Raw genomic sequence first — 18248 nt, forward strand, 5'->3', positions numbered from 1 at the left:
CGCGCGCGCGCCCCGCCCTCCGTCTCTTTCGCGCGCCAAAGCTTGGAACGAGAACTAGGCAGTCGAAGCCGCGCCGTCGGCTACGCCTCTATCCTCACAGCAGTTGGGGGTTGAAAACTCCCGCAGCACGCGCGGCCCGTTGCCACTCCCCAACCAGAGCTCGCGAGAGTAGCGCCGCGCGAGGCAGCAAGCGGTTCGATGTACCGGACGCAAGCAGCGCGTGTCGAAAGGGATCCCATGTTGGGCCGGGCCGTGGCGGCTGCGCGACGCGTGACTGGCTCACTGCCTCGGCTGGGCAAATGTCTAACGGCAGAGAACCGAACGCGCCTGCCCCGCCCTCCGCGCGCCCCATTCCCCCTACCTCCCTCGCTCGGGCTGAGGAGGAGGAAGGGGTCAGGGCTGTAGCGGGGGAGGTTGCAGGCTCCGGGCGGGGCCACGAACGAGGGGCTCACGGTGTGGGAGGCGGCTGCAGGTTGGACAGGGGTTTGAGATGAAGGAGGGCTCTGGCTGGAGGGGCGTGGCTCTTCAGTGGGGTTGGGGTGCAGGAGAGGGCTGTGGCCGGAGGTCCGGGAGGGGGCGTGGGCTTCCAGTAACATTTTCCACAGCTCCCAGGAAATAGCCACCAGAACCAGTGGAAAACCGTATGGTGCCCTCACAGCTGCAGGCTCACCCCTCACCACTCCCATTAGTTGCATTTCCCAGTACTTGGGCTGAGACCAAAGCGTGGACCCTCTCAGTTTCTGGCCACCCCAATGCCTGGGAGGTCACAGGAACCTGGCAGCCCTTTCTGGAAGCCTACAGAACCAGGGTAGACAGGGTCCTTTTCATCCAGGTTGCTAGTTGAAAACTGGATCCCTGGCAATTTTACTTCTCCCCTATGGCCAGTGTCTTCTGTAAGATGGTGGTAGAAATGTAGCTGTGTTAGTCTGGTGCAGCAGAAACAAAGCTGGCCCACGAAAGCTCATCACTTATTAAACCATCTTGTTAGTCTTTAAAGTGCTACACAGTCCTGTTTTTTGTTTCTTCTGTAAGATGAGCGCTTAGGTGGCCACCCAAGAGAGATTCAGCTTCTGTCTAGCTGATTGGCAGAGCGCCCACAGCCAGCACCATGGCTGTGTCTAAACTGGCCAGTTTTTCCGGAAAATCAGCCGCTTTTCCGGAAAAACTTGCCAGCTGTCTACACTTGCCGCTTGAATTTCCACAAAAGCACTGACTTCCTACTGTAAGAAATCAGTGCTTCTTGCAGAAATACTATGCTGCTCCCATTCGGGCAAAAGTCCCTTTTGCGCAAAGCTTTTGCGCAAAAGGGCCAGTGTAAACAGCTCAGATTTGTTTTCCTCAAAAAAAGCCCCGATCGTGAAAATGGTGATCAGGGCTTTTTTGCGGAAAAGCGCATCTAGATTGGCACGGACGCTTTTCTGCAAAAAGTGCTTTTGCGGAAAAGCGTCCATGCCAATCTAGATGCTCTTTTCCGAAAATGCTTTTAACGGAAAATTTTTCCGTTAAAAGCATTTCCAGAAAATCATGCCAGTCTAGACCATGTGTTTCTGATGGTGGTGTACATCTGCACATGCCTTGGTTCAGATAGCAACGTTTATTCCACACATGTATAGAAAAAAAATTAGAGGGAATATTGCCCATGTCCAAGCCAGCTGTGATATTATGCACCTGGTGGCCAGTGCTTTGGAGGGACCCGGACTAGTGAGAAGAGGGGACCTATAATATTAAGCAGAGCTGCTCAATTTTTCTTCCCTCCAAACGAAAATCAATCCAGCATCTTCTGAAACATTTTGAAAAACTTTTTTTCACATCTCTAACAATTCACATTTTACTTTTTTCCCTATTGGGAAAAATCAGGGGAGTTAAAAAGATTAGCCACTTTCACTTTTTAAACCTAATTAAAAAATCCCACTTTCTCACAAGTATAGAAAGACCACCATCAGGTAGGTAGGCCAGTTGGCTCAAAATGAATAGGTCATAGATGTCTTTCGTGTTCTTAAGCCACAGCTCCTTGCTAATAATGAGGGAGTTTGCAGCCTACTCGGTTTCATAGAGAGCCCTTGGATTCAGCAGTGCAAAAAAAAGGTAACCTTAAATTGGTAGCTGAGGAGTTCCTTGGTGCAGAGAAATCCATGGGTGGTTTATTCTCAATATAAACACTGCTGTCTAGCTCTATTGTGCGTGAAGGGGCATGGTCAGAGTATACTGCAGTCCGGCAATTCCTAAGTCTCATGAAAGTCTCAGAGGACCATTACCACTGATGCAAGATAGAACAGCCCCATAGCTCTTGGTAAGGTTGCCAACTGCCCATCTGATCAAAAACACATTGGCAGCTCCGATCAGCACCACTAACCAGGCTGTTAAAAGTCCAGTTGGTGACAAAAGGAGGAGGAGAGGCTTTGTAGGAGCTCTGTGGAACTTGGAGGTGGTGCAAACCCTAGTGGGCAGGGGACAAAACCCAGCAGTGGGGCTAAGAAAGGCAGATGGATGCAGGCTGAGGCCAGCAAGGTTAACCATAGACAGCAGCCACAATGATGGAGCAAGCATTGTAGCCTTTAGGAAATGCTTTCAATCCCCTTCCTGCCCAGCCCACTGGAAGAAAGAGAGGAGCCATCCTGGCTCCCCGTGGTGAGCATGCATCTGGCGTCAGGGGAGGAAGTCGGGGTGGGCTGCCACCACCTATTCTGTGGGCTGTTGTGCCAGGCTTGTCTCAAGACCATGCAATCAGCATATAAGGGGCTATGGGCTTGTCACGCCTCCCACAGATAAATGGGCGGTGCAGAGGCAACATCAGGCTGCTTGCCGCAGGATCAGGTTTGAGCATAACTTCAAAGTAATTCTGGATTTGTATAACTTATTATGTCATGCGTGTCAAAATTTCATAGACTACACCATTTCAATAATCAAAGATTTTGTGAAACTCCATGCTGAAAGGAACTGAGATTGAACCCAAGCATGACTTTCTGACAGGAATGCAAAACACCCAACTTTTTCCAAAAATCAGTCCTCAAAATATTCAGTAATCCCCTAAAACTGAACTATTTGACTCAGTTAATTTATTATTTAAGAGGATTCTCACTAAATTACTCCACGATTGAATTAAGGCTCATATGGTCGTATGCTAATTCCATTTCATATTGCTTCTTTTTTTAATTCTTCAAGGTACTGAATCTGCCCTTTAAATTTCATAATTGTATTTCTCCTTTTATATAGCTATCTTTATGTTGTGTATAATTCTAATATATTTAAAAACAAAAATGCAATGTGCTTGATTTAAATATCAACTTTATTTTAAAGCTCATTATGCATTACTTTGAGTTTTATATTTGAATTCAAGATGATTACTGAGGATGCTACAGTTTTTCTAGGAATTTTTAATATCTCCATTGGTGAGGCAAAAAATAAAGTCTCCCTTTAAAAAATAAGTCATGAACAAGCCAGAATCCTATTTTTTCCAATGATAACTCATAAATTGATGGCCAATTGATTGTAATTTACAACTGTTATTTTGAGTCATAATATTGAGATTTATCAACTTCATTCTCAACTTTAAAATAAAGACAGTCTGAGGAAAAAAAGTATGCTAAATAGATGTTATTAATTTAAGATAAAGGAAATAAAATCTCAGCAAAAAACACAGAATCTGTAGACTAATAGTTTGGTTCTAATCTAAAAGCATAGCTATAATTCAGTCATATTGTATCATGAGTCATGAGCACAGTTTAAGGGTTTTCTAAGCAGCTACAGAAATTTCAATTGAGTTATGATGATATTGTTTTCAAATAAACTAATACTGTTTATAACATGGATAAGAATTATTAAAAGCTGTCAATCTTCAGATTGATTAATAGTAAAATTAATCAAATAGGAAGTAAAGATTATTTTATCTGACGTAGAGTAACATAATAGAGTATGATAAAGCATCTGAGACTATCATGCAGATTTAAACAAAGAACTAATTACATGGGTACCATGGTAAACATAATTCCTCAAAGTACGTCAGACTTTTCATGCTTCTAGCACATCATTGGTTGAATTGTAGACCTCCAATACCATTTTATTTCTAGATCATAATACAGAGTAATGGTTTCTTCTATCCAAAGTGAAAGTCCGGTAGTGATGGTAGGAAAGTTTATTCATGCAGACCTCCAGCTTAATTTCAGAAAGCACCTCTCAATTTTTTCCAGAGAAATATATAAGATTTATTATTGAATAAAGACTGTTTTGATTGTTTGTCAGGGTACATTTCTGTGTACTGTAATAATTTATTTAATCATATTCCTCTTGATGTTTTATTCTGTTACTCCTTTTCATATAAAATTAGCTTTAAAGTAATGTGTCCCTTATCTCAAATGTAATTTTTGAAATTATTTAACATGACCTGGTATAATGAAGAAATGTATTGTAATAGTATATATTATGTACATAATAGATATCTGACTCAGGTTTGTAGTGTAACAGCCAGAAATTCATAGTTGATACCAATATAATTTGGACAAGAAAATACCCTTTATTACAGATTTTTACTGAATATTTAGTTCTATTTTGAACATTGAGCTGCAACTGCTAAATGGGCAGATGATGCACTCAGCGAAAATTGAGCACGTTCTGCCTGCTCCACTGCATTATACCAGAAGAACAAAATGTAGAAATAAGAAAGCAGTGGCAAAGGCTTTGGAAAGACAATGAAAATTACCTTTCTCTTATTACTATCCATTTTCATGTTTTTCCATCCATTTGCTCTTTTCTTGGTTTGTTAAAGAAAAAACAGCCTCTATAGAGTTGAAAAAATAAAAATAATATAGGGCTGTGTCTACACTGGCCACTTATTCCGGAAAAACAGCCACTTTTCCGGAATAACTTGCCAGCTGTCTACACTGGCCGCTTGCTTTTCCGGAAAAGCACTGACGATCTACTGTAAAATCATCAGTGCTTTTCCAGAAAAACTATGCTGCTCCCATTCGGGCAAAATCCTTTTCCGGAAAACTGTTCCGGAAAAGGGCCAGTGTAGACAGCACAGATTTCTTTTCCGCAAAAAAGCCCCAATCGCAAAAATGACGATCGGGGCTTTTTTGCGGAAAAGCGCATCTACATTGGCAAGGACACTTTTCCGGAAAAGCATCCTGCCAATGTAGACGCACTTTTTCCGGAAATACTTATAACGGAAAACTATTCCATTTTAAGCATTTCCGGAAAAGAGTGCCAGTGTAGATGTAGCCTAGATGTTTTGTGGGAGATCTATGGACTACTTAGGCCAGGTCTACACTAAAGGGGAAAGTTGAATTAAGATATGCAACTCCGGCTACATTAATTACATAGCTGGAGACAATGTACCTTAATTTGAGTTTTCTCGGGGGAGCGGGGGGGTCTCCACTGCAGGAGGTCACTGGGAGCAAATGCTCCTATCAGCTTCCCTTACTTCTCACAAGAAACAAGAGTACCAGCACTGACAGGGGCGCCCTCTGAGTTTGATTTAGCTAAATTAAATGCTGGAAGATTGATCGTGAAAGAGTCACTATTCAACACAGTAAAAATATGGCCTTCCCCTTAGTGAAGACAAGTCTGCCACTTCTAAAAAGATGGAGTACACATCAGCCTGTTAGGTGGATGAAAAATCACACTTTGCTATAATAAAACAGCATTGTGATAGTTTAAGAACAGAGATTTAAGTGGTACTAAGCAAGAGAAAAAGATATAGGTATTAGTCGCAAACACAACATTTTTTCTAGTGACTAAAACTTAATCTTAGCAAGGTATATCTTTGTCTAAAACAGTTTCTCAGAGCAAGTTATCAGCATCTTGGGCTGAAGGGAAAAAAAGATCCAACTTTCACAGGTTCAGAGGATGCTGTTCCATATGCTCCTCAAATGATAGATAACTAGAATGTCTTTCCGCTCCCCTCATTTTACAAAGTCCATTGTCTTTGGCCTAAGAGCCAGGAAGATTTCCAGAGGTGCAAACTCTGTCCCACAATATTCTCATCAAGCTGTCGCTTGTTTACTAGGAATGTTAGATAGCATGTAATTGAATAATTGTGTAACTGCATCACAATTTACCAGTTACATGACTATTCAATAGTCCCCGGGGTTGGGGCCCACAGCCAGTGCACTCTTGGCCTCACTCCCAGAGAGCCCCCTGCCACTCTATGTTGCTGCCTTTCAATCAGAGGTGGCAGTCCAGGATGGCAGGTGGGAGCTGGTCTGCTGATAGAGGCAGCAGCAAGGGGTGTCAGCAGCCCCTGTCCACAGGGCACCTGAGCTCCATGCAGAGAAAGGCTGCTCCACAGCAGCAGCCCCTGTCCATGGGGGTCAGAGCTCCCCGCAGACAAAGGCTGCTCCATGGGATGCAGAGCAGCCTCTGTCTGCAGTGAGCACTGTAGACAGAGTCTGCTCTGCAGCAGCCTCCCATGTCCTCCACCCGTGCTGCTGCCTCAAAAAAAGTAACTACAGTTGTTGCAGAACACAGCAGCCTAGTTGCCAGGCTGCTTAGCAACAGAGGCTTCCAGGAGTACATCACCTCAGTATTTCATTGCTCTACTTACTGACCGCCTGTTGAATACTGTGATAGATTCAGTGTTTGGGCCCTATATGGAATTTACCCAAATTACCTAAAAGGCTGCTTCACTCTATTAGGTCATGACTTCCCACAACTATCTTCTACTGCAAATTTAACCTCTTATGTGCAGTACACAGAACTTTCTTAGCCACTGGCCCACAAATCTAGAATTCACTCCCAGAAGATAACAGGATATTCATAAACAATAGTATTCTCAAGGCAAAATGAAAAATGTGCTGCTTTGAACAAAATTTTCTACACTAGTATCACATTAAACATAACAGGTCTCTCCGTAATTGATTTGACAACGGAAAGCGAGAAATATCTTTATGTATACATTATCATTTTGGGAGGTGTTTACATATGATAACAGAGGGCCATATAAATAGGTACTGTGACAAAGCTCCCAACTTGTCTCAGTAGATCCCACTCTTCCAGACAGATTATGCTTTCCTCAGAGGCTCACTGTGACCCTAAATGTAGCCTCTCTCTCTCTCTACAGGCAAGGGTCATAGCCTATTGTGCCACATCCATCATAGGCCAGCAAGGAGATTGGTGGGAGAACTCCTAAAGTCTCTGTCATTCCTTCAGGCTTAGTAGGAACAGTTTAGCCTCCTGTCTTAACAGGGGCCTGTCTCCCCTTTCAAGGGGTTTTACTGTAGTGGATCAGGAACGGTTGAGGAAACCCAAGAACACCACCTACTTCAGGTTCTTGCCCAGAAACCCTGATAGCAGCAGCTATTGGCAGCTTTCTGTACTATGACTGGGACCTCTTAGAGCTCAGGTAATAGGGATGATCTGTCGTTCACTCTCCTGTTCCTGGATCAAAAGAAGGCATTCAATGGGGTGGACCACAGATATCTCCTGGGCACTCTGCACACCTTCAGCTTTAGGCCCCGTTTCGTGAGCTTTCTCCATGTGCTGCATGCCTCTGCGGAGTGTTTGATCAGGCTCAACTGGATCCTGACTGAGCCAGTCAGCTTTGGGGGGGAATACATCAGGGGTGTCTAAGGTCAGGTCAGCTGTACGCTCTGGCAATAAAGCTCTTCTTCTGTCTCCCCCATCAGAGGTTGATGGGTTCAGTGCTTTGAGAGCTGGAGCTGCATCTGGTCCTGTTGGCGTATGCTGCTGATGTGCTCCTTGTGGTCCAGGACCCAGGTGACCTTGTGTGAATGGAGGCTTGCCAAGCCATATACTCAGTGGCCTCCTCTGCCCAGGTCAACTAGGTCAACAGCTCTGGCATGATGGTTGAGGACTGGTGGCAGGCAGGCCCCCTTCCACACATGCTTCTGGCCATCAGGTAAAGCACAGGTCCGCTGCTTTATCTTGGCATACACCTTTCCATCACACCTCCATCCCCGCCAGAGAACTGGCAGGGTTTGGAGGCCAGAGTGGGTGAGCGGCTGTAGAGATGGACAGGACTGCTCCAGTGTTTCTCCCTGCAGGTAAAGGCACTGGTGCTGAACCAACTGGTCCTGTCCATCCTCTGGCACCAGCTCAACACCCTGAGCTCAGCCCCAGAGGTCCTAGCCCAACTCCACAGGATAGCTCTGGAATTCTTTTGGCCAAGACTGCACTGGCTCTCTGCAGGGGTCCTGTGCCTCCCCCTGAAGGCGTGGGGACAGCGCTGGTGTGAATGCACAGCCAGGTCCATACCTTCTGCCTCCAGGCCCTGTAGAGACTCATGCAGGTAGTCCAGCGTGGAGCACATTGGTGCATGCCTTTCTCTGCCACCTCCAAGGGCTCCAATATGACCAGCAGCTTTTTTTCTCCACCTGATGGGCTTCTGCAAGACCACTCAGAGCTGCCAAAGTTCTGCCAGGAACTCCTGCAGACCTGGAAGCTGTTCACGGTGACCAGGTCCATAGTGGCCACTGAGGGGGTAGGTCTCCTTGCAGAGCCCCTGCTCCGTAATCCAGCCTTGTGTATACAGGTGGCAGAGACTCCCTCAGTGCATGGCAGAGATCACCAGAGTTGTACAAAAGGGGGGATTGGGTAGATCCCCAAGCGCTCACTCAGCACATGGGGCTCCACCCTTCAAATCCCCCTGTGCATACTCCAAGAAGTAAAGGTGGCTTTGTTGCAGCCCATTCTTGATTTCCTGCAGCAAGCCCTGTGAGAGGGTATGTCCTCCCCCACTGCAAGTCCTCTGTCCCTTTTTCTTAGGCCCTTGTTCTGCGGGGCCCCCTGGCCTCCCCATCCCTGGACCACCAGCCGACTGCAGTATCTGCAGCCTGTTTGCTTTTGAACTTGTGCCCAGGGACAAACTGTATGTGCTCATGCTCCACAGGCTGTATTTCCTCACCCTTTTGTCCTGACCGGACACTAAGTGATGGGACTACTTGACACCTGTTGAGGGTGAGGAACCCCAGTGGGCCAGTGTATATTCCACCTTGATCCCATGGCTGATCGGGGACATCAGTTGGTGGCTCCTCCATGGAGCCGTGAGCAAGGTCGTGTACTTGGCATGGTTCACCCCTGTCCCTGACGCCTGTCCCTTCTGTGACATGAGGGAAAACCTGGCACACGGCTACCTTGAATGCACCAGATTGCAGCCCCTTTTCCAGCTCCTCCAGAATCTCCTGCTGAGGTTCTGACTCCACTTTTCCCCACACCTTTTTCTTTATGCACACTCCATCCGTGGCCCCACTAAGTCACAAAACCTCCTCATCAACGTTCTTCTGGCCCTGGCAAAAGCTGCCATCTATCGTACCAGGAGGAGGATGTTGGACGAGGGGATGCTCTGTGACTGTGGGGCCTATTTCTGCTCCTTCCTTGTCTCATGCATCCGGGCAGGGTTCCTCTAGGCAGCATCCACTAGCTCCCTGGACAGCTTCAAGGAGCAGCAGGCACTGTCCAAGGTTCTCTGCTCAGTATCTCCTTCCAGTTCTCTGGTTTTAAACCTATGACCCACACCCCTGATCCTCTTTTTCATCATTTGTCTCCCGTAATCAGTTGAATTCTGGGTCCAGTGGTCCTTTCCGTAAGGCTGGGGGAGGGCCTTTAAAAGTGGGCGGGTTTGTGCCCAACCACCTCCCATATTTCAAGTAGGTTTTTTTTTCATTGGCAGTTTTCTCTTCACTAAAGGAGATGCTACACTTCCCTGGGCCACTTCCCCAATGTGTTTTTATTACCCTTTCATTCAAAAGCCCACCCATACCTCTCCCTATGACTGATTGGAGAGAGAGCTTTATAACCGTATGTGTGCAGCCTTAATTGCAATCAGGTGTCTACATTAGCCTAACAGCTTCAAATTACTCTCTGCAGGTTAACTGGAGGCAGGTAACCACCTGGAGACAGCCTGGAGTAGCGTTTGATCTGGATTATGCTAAACAATGATAACAAGATAACAGAAAACTATTTATCCAGTGACCAGTATGTCTGCCTTCTACTACCCATAGTACCCAGCTAGCCTGGGTCTCTCACAGTACACAGGTAGATTTTTTTCAAGTGTAGAAATGCCAATGTAAACATTGCTTACACAACTTCAACTCATGTGTACATGCATTATTACAGTCTTCAATTATATGATCACATACTATTCAGAGTACCTATAACTCATACTGTGTGAGGATGGACAGTACTCTATAAATGAGGTACTTTTTAATATCTGTTTTTAATCTTCATTGTTCAGCTGTGTCCTCAAGCCAATTGCATTGGACACTATGCAGATTCCAAACAGAAAGAGGTGTGATTTCTTCTTCCTGACTGATTCATTGCATACTAGTCAAATTCTATGAATAGGCACTACATCTCCAGAAACATAGCTCAATTACTAGAGACTCCTGCCTTATTCAGGGTCTTAATTATATATCACAAGAGACAGCAGTCAATAATCATACATGAAGTTGAACGTCTCTTCCTTGATTAAATAATGTATGGCAGAAACATTTGGTGCTAGTCTTGCATTAAGCAGCATGATACAAAGAGCAGAGAGTCCAAAGCCAATGCCTTGAGTTCTCAAGATGAAACCTCTAGAGGGATGGATAGGATTGAAATTATTTTACTAACGTCCTATGTCTGAAGACTCTTCCGTATTCCTCATCTATTCCATATTAGCATTATTTTTATCTTATTTATTATTTGTATGGTACCAACAAGGTTTTTGGAGGTTTATAAGCAGGTACAAAAGCAAGTTTACTGCTCCAAAATGTTTATGATCCATACTGACAACATATAGACATAGAGAGAACAGGAATTGACAAAAGAAGAGTGATTGGCTTGTGAAGTTTTAATAGACATCATAGGAATCAGACAGCTCAAGTCCAGAAACAATTATCTCTTCCTCCCTTCACATACCCAGCTCATCACTGCATTGTTTAGTCATCTCAATCATTGAAAAGATATAGCAGTCACAGCTGTGTTCTTAAGGAAGTACCTCCAGGACAAAGATCTAGAAAGCTTTACAGAACATATATATACACTCCATATCAAAAGGCTCCCAATCAGATGAAAAAAAACCAACCCTTCAATCCCACCTCCAGATACTGAGGAACCCTTCTATCAGTTACTCCAGTTGCCAAGACCAGATAAGGGGAAATGTGTGGCTAAAGTATAGTGCTCAACTCCTTTGGTTCTCCTGCCATTCAATACAAATTAACTATAAAATCCAGAAAACCCTTCACCAGATACAAATACTCTTAAATAAGAAGAAACAACGAACACTATTGTACCTATAATGGAAATTAAATATACACAAACAGAATCTAATTGATAATACTCAATAAACCATCCTCATTCCACCCATCCCACCTCAACAAGCCACTCCACAGTTACTTTAAAACCTAGTAATATCTATGAGTAGCTCAAATGGCTCTTTGCAATGTTCCCTGCCTTGCACATGTTCAACATGACATTCATGTACAGGCAGTCCCCGGGTTACGTACAAGATAGGGACTGTAGGTTTGTTCTTAAGTTGAATTTGTATGTAAGTCGGAACTGGCTTCCAGATTCAGCCGCTGCTGAAACTGACCAGCGGCTGACTACAGGAAGCCCGAGGCAGAGTTGCTCTGCCGTGGGCTGCCTGGAATCAGCCGCTGATAAGTTTCAACAGTAGCTGAATCTGGACGCCTAGGACAGAGCAGCTGGGGCGCTGCCGGGTAGGTCCCCGCAGGGGCGGCGCTGCGGGGACCAACCGGGCAGCACCCCAGCTGCTCTGCCCCAGGTGTCCCCAAGTCAGCCGCTGCTGAAACTGATCAGCGGCTGATTTCAGGAAGCTCGGGGCAGAGCAAAGCCCCATTCGTATCTGCGGATCCGACATAAGTCGGATCCGCGTAAGTCGGGGACTGCCTGTATTATCAAGTTGCCTGTCACCAAGTTACCCCCTGTGGTTCAAATTACAGCTGCAGAGCAGCTCTGCAATCTGGGGCAGGAGAATTTCTCTTTATAGAGTTCCTCAGTACTTACTTCACTAACTTGTGCTGCATGCTTGGAAAAAGCTTTTCAACACTGGACCTGGGCTTGATCCTGTGAATGTTGACCCTCCCTTTTGTTCCTGAAATAAAGTTCAGTATAATGAATTACTCTTTCCACATTTAGATAAGTATATTTTGATGCAATCAAATCAGGCCATCTGCTGCAAGATTAATTTGTGTTTCTTTCACTTGCGTGGATTCTCTGAACAACTGAGCAAATCAGTGAATAAGAGTTGGCTGTAATGTACTTGGAATTTCAGAATATGTAAAAGTGTCCCTTTTATGTAGGGCTGGATATTTTATACAGATGTCTGGCAGGTATAGCTTTTAAGAATGAGATGCTGATACTCTTAGTCACATTAGATGATAACTTACTTCCCAAGTAGTCCCATTGATTTTCATGGGACTACTTTTGGAATAAGAGAGGCATCCGGTCCTGTTGTGGACCAGACAATGCTCCCAAATTGGCCCAGCTTCTCCCCTTATCCTTCCTGCTGACCTGACTGACTGCGTCTAGACTGGCAAGTTTTTCCGCAAAAGCAATTGCTTTTGCACAAAAACTTGCCAGCTGTCTACACTGGCCGCTTGATTTTGCGCAAAAGCACTGATGTTCTACTGTCCAAAATCAGTGCTTCTTGCACAAATGCTTTGATGTTCCCGTTCGGGCAAAAGCCCTTTTCCGGAAATGTTTTTGCACAAGAGGGCCAGTGTAGACAGCTAAAAACTGTTTTGCGCAAAAAAGTCCTGATGGCGAAAATGGCGATCGGGCTTTCTTGCGCAAAACCGCATCTAGATTGGCACTGACGCTTTTCTGCAAAAAGTGCTTTTGCGGAAAAGCATCCGTTAAAAGCATTTGTGGAAAATCATGCCAGTCTAGACGTAGCCACTCTGTTTTGATATGCCATCCCAGCTCCTCGGTTCCAATCACATTTTTTTTTCAGGATCACTTCTATCACTTCTTCCCAACTTCTGGGCCCCTCTTCTGTTTTATCCCTGACTAGCTTGCATGCTCTTACCATCATGATGACTTTATCATTAAACTTTCCAGAGCTAGTGACTTTATCATGAAACTTGCCGGAACTTTCTACACCAGGAATTTAACTCAACATTGTTATTCTAGCTCTCTGATGACATAACTCTCTTGAAATCAGAGGTAATACACTGACAAAAACTTGAATAACACAGTGATGATCCCGCAACTAAGTCTTCATATTTTCCTTTAAATGGCTTTGTAAAACTCCTAACCTGCACAATAATCTAATAAGAGAATAAATCCTTAGCCTCTACTTAATGGTAATAGATGTTGGAGCCTAGCAGTATGGTTTCCGTTGGAAGACAAATCAGTTATGCAGAGATTGCATATTTCCTAGTCATGTTGTTTATTTTACATTATATATGGCAGTCCTTGAATACAGGTGGTCATACATAGCATTCTGGATAACCTCCCTTTCAGAAATCTCAGGCAAACACCAGAGCCAACTCTGTAGCAAAAACTGGTTCTGGTTAGAGTAAAGCAGAAAGCAGACACTCTTGCTATGTGCAACAACTCCCCACACAAGAAATGACATCACAAAAGTAACACCTGTATAGGAGGTATTAAAAAACTGCTCAAAGGATACTAAGAAGAATGCATAAAATTACACATAACAGTACCACCTGGTGACTTCCACCACTATACTATATTAAAAACTAGTTATAGGAAATGGAGTAAAAATAAATGGCTGTTCCTAAGATTGGTGAAAAATAAAGTGTGAGATATCTCAAGGGTAGTATGACAGAATGCTATCAGAAAACAAAGGTGATTCAAGTAATGCAATGAGCTTATTTTTCTTAGGGACAGGGCATTCTATTTTCTGCTCCTAACACTTCTAACCTGCTAATTCAAGAAACAAGAAATCTGAATGCACATCCCTTGTCTCCAGTACAAAATGCAGTCACTACAATAATTCATCAGACCAAATCATGTTCTTGTTTCACAATTCTGAAACTTGCCAGGAAAAATGGTTGAATTGTTTTCACCGTTCTAAAAATGATTCACTGTTCACTTTTCTCCTGATTTATGAAATACCATCTGTTTAAAAAGTAACTTGTTAAGATGCAATATATTATAGAATACTATAGCTATGCATTTTTGTGAGAGATAGTTGTACAGTAAATTAGAAGCATTTAATCCATCATATATAGAAATAATAATTTTTAGATAGTTTTCTTCCTGAATTTGTGATCCAAATTGGATCCTAATCCAAAGCCCACAGAATTCAGTGGAGAGCCTGCCATTGACTTAAGTGGGGCTTGGATTAGGCCCATTAGGGTATGTCTACACTACAAAGTTAATTCGAACTAACAGCCGTTAGTTTGAATTAACTTTAATAGGGGCTACACATGCAAACCGCTTAATTCGAACTAGGTAAGCCTCATTCTATGAGGAGTAACACCTAGTTCGAATTAAATAGTTCGAATTAAGGGCTGAAGGCTAGCCCTTCCCACTCTGGGCCAAACCAGGAAAACTCCTCTCCTCTCCCCCACCCCTGGGCCCCTTAAAAGGGTAGACTCAGGCCAGATGGCACTTGCCAGAGCCAGCCCTGCCAGCAGTCTCTGCCCCAACCCAGTGGCCCCAGGATGAGCCAGGCAGCCAATGACAGCCAGCCGTCCCCCGCCCAGTCCCCCAGCACTGGGGGGCCAGCCAGGGGCCGTAGACGGCGCGCGCCCTCCTAGATTAGTGCGGAGGTCATGTACCTCATTGAGGTTTGGGACCAGGCCCCCAACATCCATGATCGCTGCACTAGGAGGAGGAACACAGCTGTCTACGGCCGCATAGCAGCCACCATGGCCCAAAAGGGACACAGGTGCACCGAAGAGCAGGTGTGCCTGAAAGTTAAGGAGCTGTGGCAGGCGTACGCCAGGGCCACCAGGGGCGGTGCCACAGCAGGGGCTGCCACCTGCCTCTACTTCCCCATCCTCGACAAACTCCTGGTGGGCGGGGCGGTTCGCACCAGCCTGGGAGGCAGTGAGCAGGGACCAGAGGGCCCACTGCCAGCTGTTCCAGCACCAGAGTTGGCAGGGTCGTCCACAGTTGCCCTCACATCACGGGGGAAGGGAGGCTGGGCATCATCCCCTGTGTCCCCAGGGAGAACTGACCACTTCTCTTCTTTCTCTACAGCTGCACCAGCTGCTCGTGCAGGGTGCACCACCCTGCCCGGGACATGCTCCCGCACCCGCGGCCTGCTCCGGACCACCACCACGCGTCAGGAGTACTGGGACCAGAATCTGGAGGCCCTGCACCGCACTGTCGAGGCCTGGATGTGGGAAGACCTGCAGTTCCTCCGGAAGCAGCTGGCTGAGGACTGAGCCAGAAACGCTAACCTGCAGGCCCTGCTGCAGAGCATGTTGCCCTGTGCCGGTCCTGTGCCTGCTGCCCCCCCAACAACTGTCCCTCCTCCCACTCCTGCCCCCCCTCACCTCTTCCTCCTCAACTTCCACACCCTCCTCCTCAATGTCCACACCCCACACCTCAACCTCTGCACCCTCCACCCCATCCCCCTGGGGACGCTGAGGCCCCTTCCCTTGCCATGCTGGGAGGCGGTTGGCCCGGCGAGACCCCCACGCCATATTCCTGAGTTCCCCTCCCCCTTCTTCCTCTTGCTTTCCCCTTCCAGCTCCCTCCTCCCAGTTTTCCCCCTCCCCCTCCCACCGTCTCTCCTGCCCTCTCCCACCTCCTTTCCCCCATCTCCCCACAGTTTCATTCCCCCTCCCCAGTTGTGTTGAATAAAGAGAGTTGTTATTTTTGAAAATACATGTCTTTTATTTTAAATCAAGAAGGGGGGGCTAGGGAAAGGTAAGTGGAAGGACAAGAGGGAGGAATGGGGCACAAGCCCCCAGTGGGGCATACCGGGGAGACTGTTAGTGCTCCTCAGGGTTGAAGCTCTCCCGCAGGGCCCCCTGGATCCTGACATCCCCTCAATGGTCCTCCCGGATGGCAACCTGCAGTCAGTGCAGCCAGGCTGCTGGCAACATGTCTACGAGAGGCAGCAGAGTCTCCGGGGGCAGGTCTGGTTCCATGTTGCAGAGTGCTGTGGTGCCCTGAGTGAGGGTAAGCAGAGCACTCTGAGACACAAATGCTTTGCTGTCTCTCAGCGAGGTAGACCAGCAAGCAGGGAAACCTGAGAACTGTCTGTCCAAGATGGGGGTTCAGGTCCCTTAAAGCATAGCCCTCAGCTAGTCTGAGGCAGCAGCCCCACACACTAAGTCCAACCCTGATGTCCTGCCAACACTGGTTCTGGCCAGCCTTACCTTCGATTCAGGGTCCACTCAATGTGGACATGCTATTTCGAATTAGCAAAATGCTAATTTGAATTAGTTTTTAGGTCTAGATGCACTAATTCGAATTAGCTTATTTCAAATGAACTAATTCCAATTAAGTTCGTTAGAATTAGCGCTGTAGTGTAGACATACCCTTAGAGTGTTGTCTGATGGCAAAATTCTGCTCAGTACCAGACATAATTTTAGTAGTGACTGCAATCTGCATGAAGCCTTTTCCACCCAATAAATAAACAAATGTGTGAGAAGATCATGCTGGTGATAAAATTGATAATTTACCCAGAAAAATGGCTGGGTTTTAAGTTCATATATAAAGGCAGATTTAAAACTAATTTTCAGTACTTCTGCCTGAGAAGTAAGGTTTATAATGCCTCCAGAGTAATAATAAATAATAATAAAGACTAATAGCATTTTTGACAAGGAAATTTGAGAAAATAAGAACAGCAGTTGCAGAAATGACTGGTAAAATTATTTAATTGACACTAAACTGAAGATATAGGGTTAGACAAAATGCATAATAGGGAAATGATGGATGAAGCCTTTGAGTGTATAAAGAGGCTTTCATCTATTTCTGATTCCAGCAAAAATGAGTAGATTATTTTACAACATGACTTGACAAATAGATGCAAGAATTATGCTGATAAAAGAGAATAATAGTCACAAGTTAAAATACATTGTTCCAAATACATTTGAGAGGGACTTGTAGAAAAAATGCTCTCAAAAACTAGCAAAATTGATGCATGTTTATTATAATGCTGCTTGAATCTAGTTTTTCACGCCTTTGTCCTTTTATTTTAATAACACAAAGAAAACATTTTGTGTCAAACAATAGTTTCAAAGTTAGAAATGAAAGTAATTGATGAAGACTAGAAAATGTCAGTAAAAATGCTTCCTTCATTGGAGAAGTTAAAATAAAAGGCACTTTGCAAAAATTATCTTGCTACTTCCCAGATGCTTTTACAGATTTATCTAGTCAGAATTTTAAGGGTCATGCAGGCCTTGGCTGGGAGAATATCCACAGTAAGTGACATGAAGTGTTGAATAAGATTTACAAAGTTTACTCTTCACATTGATGTGCAGTCAGATTTAAACACTGGAAGGAATAACTACACCCAAATTATACATATAAGACTATAGAGTTAGGTTTTTACATCAGGGTTCTAGTGACATGTTTAAACTAATATAGCCCTGCTTTTCCTGTGACAGAGAGACTATAATTGCAAGTAAGTGGGAGATCTCGATCAAGATGTGACCAATTCCACTTTCCTGGATTTTACTACTTTCTGGCAAAAACACTACCTGTCAAACCTATGAGGGATATTGTATTTCACATTATTCAAACCTTCCTACTAGGTGTTTGTTGTGTCTATAGTTTAGCATACCCTATGGTCTGAAGAAGAGTGAGGTAGAGTCTAGTCTATTTTGTACAACAAAATTTAATTACCAGCTAAGTTCTGGTGAGGCAGAAAAGCTCTGTACTTTTCAGTTCTCAAAAAGATTTTGCGGGACCACTTGTTAGAAAACTCATTTTAAGCCTTTTAAACTGAGCAAATTTGATCATTGAAGGAAATTAAATTTGGAATCCTTGATGTTTTTATAGCCACTTTACTGATTATAAGCCATACTTAAGATTATGTATTATAGGTAATGGGGTGAATTTGTGTTATTTTTTCACAAAAACGTGAGAAAAAAGATCAGTTGCATTTAGTTGCAAAATGTCACCAAGCTATAGTCCAGATAAGAAATAACAAGAACATTTTTCTAAATATATTCCTCTCCCTTTAGCACTTTGAAGCTGTAGGTAAGTAAAATAACAGACTTTTCCTCCAGTTCCTTTTTCTCTGATGCTAGAGTAAGGGGACTGATTCAAAGGAATTTTAAAGGAAACCAATAATGTCTGGACTGAAGAGAGATTCGTGGGGCTCCCAGAGAAAGGGGGAAACGGCTGTGTTCTTGAATGCA

The 18248-nt window shown here is 44.7% G+C and overlaps 1 long non-coding RNA gene across 3 annotated transcripts; it reads left to right on the forward strand.

Annotated features, from left to right (window-relative positions):
- The first annotated feature begins 63 nt into the window (after nt 1–63).
- On the forward strand, nt 64–15727 carry LOC112547207 (uncharacterized). Of its 3 annotated transcripts, none has more exons than XR_012903694.1 (3): nt 64–200; nt 9823–9955; nt 15130–15727. It is a non-coding gene; the product is annotated as an uncharacterized LOC112547207 (long non-coding RNA). The 3 variants fall into 3 exon arrangements; XR_012903693.1 differs by having other exon boundaries at nt 154–270; XR_012903692.1 differs by lacking the exon at nt 64–200 and adding an exon at nt 212–472.
- The last annotated feature ends 2521 nt before the right edge of the window (nt 15728–18248 follow it).

The sequence above is a fragment of the Pelodiscus sinensis genome, chromosome 4 (genome assembly GCF_049634645.1).
Source record: "Pelodiscus sinensis isolate JC-2024 chromosome 4, ASM4963464v1, whole genome shotgun sequence".
NCBI lineage: Eukaryota > Metazoa > Chordata > Testudines > Trionychidae > Pelodiscus > Pelodiscus sinensis.